Here is an 8,017-nt window from a genome sequence, read left to right as displayed (position 1 = left end):
CTCTGGCCTCGCTGGGCGAACACTGTTCGACTGTGGTAGACAATGATCAAAACACACTGAGCTCCACCTGTTGGTTGCATGACTGAACACAAACAAGTGGATGTTTTCCCTCCACATTCTTTATCAACAGCTGTCTGTTCTTGCGCCTGCAGAATCATCACAGCAACAACAGTAAATAGTCTTTTCCTTCCTCGCCCGCGACAGTTGCTCTGAAAGAAGCCCCACAGTTCAGTAATTAATTTTCTGTTCCTGGAAGCGAGTGACAACATGAAGAGTTTCATTCCTGTTCTTAACTACATTATGTTGCATTGCTAATTTGAAAAGTTGCCTGAATTAAATGTCAAGCTTGATATCAGTAAAGTTAATTAACGCTCTAACATAAGGAAGAGTTTCCTGAGGCGCACGTTTCCATTCAGCAGCAACACACAAAGACAGAATTCAAAATGGTGTCCTGGCATTTTCTGACCACGTATTGTATCAAGCCTTTTGCCTTCCCTCTCGAAATTTGATTTACTTTGTATTGATGCTCTAAAATGTTTTTCTTAATGATTTTCTTACTTCCTTCTAACCCTTTGGAAATGTGTTTAATGGTTTTCTTTTTGACAGGTGGATCAATATTAAAAGAAGCAGATTAATGTGAGAGAGTGCAGCATTTCCAAACCAGTAATTTGTTTCTTTTGAGCCCCTTTGTATTGAAATGTGAGGTTTGCTTTTGGTTTTTGGTTTGCTGCTTGCAGGGTATCTGGAGCCAAACATTAACCATTATGTTTGAAAGTAGCCTCTGTAATATCGGGGTTAATTTACACCATGGCCTGATCGAATTCAAGCTCCGCTGACAGACGAGATTTAATGAAATTATTTTGTCATGGTGTGCTGAACAAATGGGCAAAAACCATCAGATGTTGGCACTTAAAGAGGCAGTTCACCTCAAAATGCACATATTTTCCCTCTTAGCTATATGGCTATTTATCACTCTAGATTGTTTTGGCATGAGTTGCAGTGTTGGAGATATCGGCCGTAGAGATGTCTGCCTTCTCTCCAGTGTAATGAAACTAGGTGGCACGTGGCTTGTCGTGCTTAAAGGGACAAGAAAAATACATTTGAGAAACAGCGTTGAAAGCGTGCATGTACTTAATGGCATCCTTCTTGGCTGAGCTGTGACGTTAGCTAGCAGTAGATGCACGCTTCCTTCTGTCTAGTATAGCTCAGTAGAAAGAAAATAGTTCCTGCATGGAACTGCTCACAACAAAGTCTGTTGATTATCTTGAGTAACCGGGTCATGATTTCTGGAAAGAGGCATTGCTGTCGAGTTTTTCAAATGTATTTTGTGGCACTTTGAGCACCACAAGCTGAGTGCCATCTAGTTCCATTATATTGGAGAGAAGGCAGACATCTCTACGGCTGATATCTCCGACACGCAGCAACTCACACCAAAACAATCTAGACTGATAAATAGCGCTACATGTAAGAGGAAAAATACATGTTTTTGATTTTGGGGTGGACTGCCCCTTTAAATCTTTGTTTCTTAGTGTACATGTTATGTTAATGTCGTAGGTATCGAGGTTAATTGTACTGTATATACTGTAATTGTCATCTGATCTCACTTAATTCCTGTTTTCAAAGGGTGACACTGTAAACATTGTGGATGTATAGAAATGCAAACCTATTTTAATACTTGTAACTCCTGAAGAACTTCTGTTTTGTATGTACAGTATAAATTAAAGCTATGCTGTAGTGCTGAGACGTTTGGAGTCACGGTCACTGGTTTGATGCTCAGGTTTTAGATGTGTTGTTGCTCAGGGGCTAAAATCAAACTTTATTTTTATGGCACTTTTCATACAAACAAAATGTTTGAAAGATGGGAACAGAAACTGAGGAAACGCTTTAAGTGGGGAAAGACCAGAGGCAGGATAAAAACTCAAAATAGAAAACCATTTTATATCAGTAAATTAATAAACTAAAATAAATATGTAAGAAACAAAATAGAAGAATGTGCCAGCTATAATAATAAAAATAAAAAAAGACAGACATGGACCAAGTTTATGAAATGATGCCTCACTGTGAACTTTGGTTCAGTCAAGACCTCTGTGTAGTGATGCTCAACTTGTGGCTTGTCTGCCAAATCTGACCTGCAACAGGGTGCAGGGTGGCTCGTCGACCATTTTCTAATTCTCAGTTAAATTAAAATGATTCACAGAGATTTTGTTTTGTACCTTGATTGTAAATAAGGAGCCAAAGTGTGTTAAACCCCCCAAAAATAGAGCTTGTTTATTTGAAAAAGCCCCCCTGTGTAGACCTGACCTGTTTGTGGCTGCTGCAACTGGATTTGCCTCTTTTCTCTATTTTATCTGATCATTATTGCTTTTTTAGAAAAAGAGAGACGTCTGGTTGCTCTGTATGTACGAACATAGATCAATATCTTGAGTCGGGTACTTGTGGAGAACGTGGAACAACAGGATCGACAATCTAGGCACTCTGAAAAAATAGAAAAACGAGGAAGGAAATATTAAAAAGCCTTTACTGTAGTAGCTAAATCATTAAAAGAGCCAACATGTTTCGACCACTGCAGGTTTTCGTAAGGGCTTTAGCTCTTTTAATGATTTAGGCTCTTTAATATTTCCTTCCTTGTTTTCTATATTTTTACAGAGTGCTTGAATCGCCTCGCTGTTGTTATTGTTGTTATTGTTTATTAACCGGCCCCCAGCCTCCTGTCGTTTTGCAAAAGTGGCCCCAAGGCTAAACTACTTGAGTATCCCTGCCTTAGTGATTGTCTACATATAGCTACTCAGATTTATCTGGTCTTTAAATAGGACCACATCCGGTCTTGGTTCATTTGCAGGAGAGTGAAACATTTCTATCAGTGACTCATATCAGTGACGCATGAACAAAGAGCTGAATACCTTCAGAAAGAGGGCTTGATGTCAGATCTGTGATGTGCACCGATCAGCCAAAACATTCAAACCACTGACAGGTGAAGTGAATAACTTTGATTATTTTGTTCCAATGCATTGTTCTGCTGGGAAACCTTTGGTTCTGGCATTCATGTGGATACCACCTGACATGTTCCACCCACTGAAACACCGTCGCAGACCAAGTACCTCCCCTCATGGCAACAGTACTCCCCAATGGCAGTGGCCCCCCAGCAGAAAAAAGCAGCATGCCACACTACAAAAACTGTTTAGAAATGGCCTGTGGAGCGTGATGAAAAGCTCAAGGTGTCGACCTGGCTTTCGAAATTTTCACAAGGATTCTTGTGACGTGCCGGTACCCTAGATGTACCCCTAATCCAAGGTGGGGCCTCCTTGGATCGGACGTGGCTCTGACCTGTCGAGGCATGGACACAGGATCTCTGGGAGTGTCCTGCGGTGCGTTGGTGGCAGATCCATTTAGTGCAGTGGGTTGTGAGGTGGGTTAATGGCACGTGCCACAGATGCTCATTCAGATTGGGATCTGGGGAATTTGGATGCCAGGTTGACACTTGGAGGTCTTTGTCACATTCCTTGAGCCATTCCTGAGCCATGTTTGCAGTGGCATGGTGCATTATCCTGCTGGGGGGCCACTGCCATTGGGGAGTACTGTTGCCATGAGGGGGGGTACTTGGTCTGCAACGGTGTTTGAGTGGGTGGAACATGTCAGGTGGTATCCACATGAATGCCAGAACCAAGGCTTTCCCAGCAGATAATGCATTGGAACAAAATAATCAAAGCTACTGACTTCACCTGTCAGTGGTTTGAATGTTTTGGCTGATCAGTGTAAGCTGCTTATTAAGGCTGTCAAATCTGTCAATATTGCTCAAGTGGTTTTTATACTCCATGTAACATGCATGCGATTTTAATCGCCAATGAGTTTGAGTTGTCTCTTGAAGATATCTGCAGAGTCCACAGAGGATTTCCAAAATAGCACTTGGTTCTCATTGGATTCAGTGAGTGCTGGGGGAGGGCATCAAATTTAAATGATATGCTAAAACATAGAGTTATGTGATAGGAATAGATAATATAACAAAAGAACAAGCCCTGGGCATAACTGAATGAAGTGGCTGTATGGGGCGTCTCACAGGGCCCCTGTTTTATAAGAGCTATGCTGATGATACACCGTTGAGCAATAAACTCCCTCACTGCCTGCTTGTCTGCAATAAATGTATGGATGAATAATAACTTTCTCAAACTAAATGAGGTTAAGACAGAAGTAATAAGTTGGTCCCAAATACAAAAGAAAGAAGAAATGAATAAGTTGTTAGATTGGCAATATGTCTTGTTTCTTAAGACTTCAATCATCCAATCCACCAAACAAGAGTCAACAGCCAAAAAAGCTGTTTGGCATTGGCAGAGAAGATTTGGCAAATTTTTTATGGCCACAATCCACATACTCAGCTCTGCTGCTGGGGATTGAACCGCTGATCTTTCGACTGGTGGACGACCCGCTCTACCTCTGAGCCGCAGCCACAAATGTGGCACCAATTAAAAGGGAAATAAACAGGCTTTCCAACCGTATAAGATTTATTGCCAAGAAGCATTGTTACAACAATGAAATAATCTACCAAACACAAATGTCCTTACTTTTTGTGCTTAGTTCTAATTAAATGCTTGATACACTATGAAGATGAAGATATACTTTATTAATTCCAGAGGGGAAATTCAATGTCTTTTACACTCTGTTGTCATACACACACAGGCCAGAAATACACACACATGCACAAATAGGACCTATACATGCATTAACTGGAGAGATGTCAGAGTGAGTGGGCTGCCCATGGACAGGCGTCCCGATCAGTTGGGGTCTCAGTGCCCCTTGGCAGGGCCCAAGAGGTCGAACTGGCACCTCTCTAGCTACCAACCCACATTCCATACTTGGCCCGTATGGGCACTTGAACCGGCAACCCTCCACTTCCTAAGTCAAATCCCTATAGGCAAAGGAACTGTCGCCCCCATGAACCCTCTTGTGAGTCTGAAGTTTATAATAGATTAAAAAATAGTAACATATATAGTATGAGCAGTATGAAAAGGTCTCCAGTCTTAAAACTAATACTAATAGCATTTTTATACAGAAGAATAAATTTTAAAAAACAACATCCACATGAGCTTTTAGAAAACTGCAAAATAAAAGTATTGCTTTTCCAGCAAAAAATAAATAAATAAATACATTTTTGTTGGGTCCAAAATGAATGTCCATGAATGTCAGTTCAACTTGTGCTGGTGAGCACAAGCTAACACAGCGGAAGCGGCTAACATCTGACACTGAACCACTAAATGCTCCCAACAAACTCTCACTGTATTCTGAGCATACCATAATGTTAGATTATTTTTAGTGATTCTTTAAACAACACTGCACAAAATAACCTCAATCTATAGCTAATGTATAGCTACATGTTGTAGAATTGATTCATTACTCTACCACAAACGTTTCAGCACTTGACATAATGGAGTCAGTCTTTGCCACTCAATCATGAAATATCCAGGTTGTGCAAGGAACTGGCAACCATTTGTGTTTTGAGAACTGGATACAGCATTGGAGGTGGGGCCCTGTTCATTCCTATTAAGTTGCTCAGTTGGGTATGAAACCAAAAAGCTCAGTGTCCACAGTATGAAATTACCTGGATCTCTTGCACTGTGGGGCCCATAGAGCAAGTGCAATAGAGACTTACGGTTACTAAAAACTGCCAAGTGCAGCTGAGTGGCTGACTTCTGGTTTAGTGGCTCCTCCAGACTTTTGAAATGTTATTGGACCATCCATCCATCCATTTTCATCCACTTACCCAGGACTGGGTCGTGGGGGCAGCAGGCCAAGCAAAGCACCCCAGACGTCCCTCTCCCCAGCAACACTTTCCAGCTCCTCCTGGGGGACCCCAAGGTGCTCCCAGGCCAGATGAGATATGTAATCCCTCCAGCGTGTTCTGGGTCTGCCCCTGGACCTCCTACTAGTGGGACGTGCCCAGAACACCTCTAACAGGAGGCGCCCAGGGGGATCCTGATCAGATGCCCGAACCACCTCAACTGGCCCCTTTTGAGGCGAAGGAGCAGCGGCTCTACTCCGAGCTCCCTCCGGATGTCTGAGCTCCTTAATCTATCTCTAAGGTTGAGCCCAAGTATGGGAACATGTTATTGGACCAAATAGATTAAATCCCGACAGTAAAATGAGTAATTTTGTGGTGGTTGTGATGCTCAAAATGATGATTTACAGATGTCTCTTTCCCAATATTCGGTAAAAGTTTTTTTATTATTATTTTAAAATGTAATCTTAAGATTATTTATTTAACCAGAAAAAAACCTCTTGAGAGTAAAAATCTCTTTTTCAAGAGTGTCCTGGCCAAGACAGGCAGCAACTTGGAACAAAAATACAGAATAAAAAACAGCTCTAAAACAAGCAATGAAACAGAATATAAAATTACTACAAAAAAAAAGCCAAAATGTATGTTAATTAGGGATGTCCCAATCTGATTTTTTTGCATCCGATCCCATACCGAGTCCTTTATTTTGAAACCGAGTCCGATACTGAGTCCAATCCGATACTTTGCAAAGCATTAAGAAAGAAAAAATAAAGAATGCATCCAAGTTGTCCCGTAAGATTTGTGTTTTTTATTAAAATAGTATCCAAAAAGCTTATCGGTGATTCAGCGGCACAAAATGTAAACAAAGTTAATATCTTCTTCTTGTCTTCAATAAACAAAATAGGCCTATATCTTTTTTAGCAGTTTGACACATGAAACAAATATTTTTCTTGTACTCAGTCAAACCCCACAAAGAAACCATAAAACCCATAAAACAGGTCCCTCAACACCAAAATTTAATTTTTACCTAGTTTCTGTAGAAAAGAATTATACTCAGTTTTCAAAAATACAAATACAACAGTAATCAGTTTCAAGAAAGTCTGTATTTTTTCCACCAAAGAAAAGAAATGTTCTGCTCCGTTCAGTCAGTTCAATCCAGTTCAAACAAAAAAACTCCACTCCGGGATTTCCAAATAACACACAGTTCACAGTTCACAGTTCACAGTTCAATTCCATTCAATCCACACAGTTTGCTAAACAAAAGAAAACTCCACCCCAGGTTTTCCCGCAACCAAGGAGGTAAAGAAAATCCACTGTTGGCTCTGACTCAGTTCAGTTTCAAAACAATAAATCAACGTTCCAAATAAGGAATAATGAAATGGAAAGTAACCTCCGGCTTTTGCCATCTCACGGGACCGTGTGTGAATGCCGTAATGCTCCAGCGTTGTTTCAGGCGTGGAGGCTCCGTAGGATCCCGTGATATCCATGGCGGAATCTCTGAGTTGAGGCTGGTGGCCAGATGGAAGATATTCCACGGGGAAGTGCACCTATTTCGCGGACTTTGAGCGGTGTAAAATGCCGTGGTAGGCCGAATACGCAGAGGACTTCTGGCTCATTTCTCACTCGCCGGCGACTCTCGCCATACTGCCAGGAGCGGCATAATGTAGGGGCTGGTCTACCTGGGCTCAGCTGATCGAGCCATCCCACTGGCCGATAGCACCGGTGGGTGTGTCTGGAGGTGAGCAAGCCATCAGCTGACTGTCTTATAAAAAAAATATATCTAGAAAATATACAGGATCGCCACACTTTATACATTGGAAAGCAGAGGCAACAGTGAACAACATAGATGAAAAACCTGGCCATTGTTGTTGTTTTGATTCCTCCGATCTTTTATTACCGATTCTGATTTTGTAAAAATAACGTGATCGGCGCCGATACCTTATGTTAATATATATTAGAAATGAACCATAAAGCCCAATGCTGCTCCTGGGGGCTTGGCTTCCAGCAACAGTGGTATGGTGACTTTAATGCAACGGAAGAGGGAAAGGGGGAGTGCAATATTTAATGTTATCAATAGCACCTTTAATAATAATAATAATAATAATTATAATAATAATAATAAAATATTTAATAAAAAATTTAATTGCCACTGTAGTTAATGGATGCACAGTTTGGGGGTGGTGGGGTGGCCCATCAGATCACACTCAGGGCCCCAGAAAGTCTTTGCTCGGCCCTGTCAGGCGTTAAAACACT

Source organism: Epinephelus lanceolatus, chromosome 2 (assembly GCF_041903045.1).
Source record: "Epinephelus lanceolatus isolate andai-2023 chromosome 2, ASM4190304v1, whole genome shotgun sequence".
NCBI lineage: Eukaryota > Metazoa > Chordata > Actinopteri > Perciformes > Serranidae > Epinephelus > Epinephelus lanceolatus.
This window is presented reverse-complemented; position numbering follows the sequence as displayed.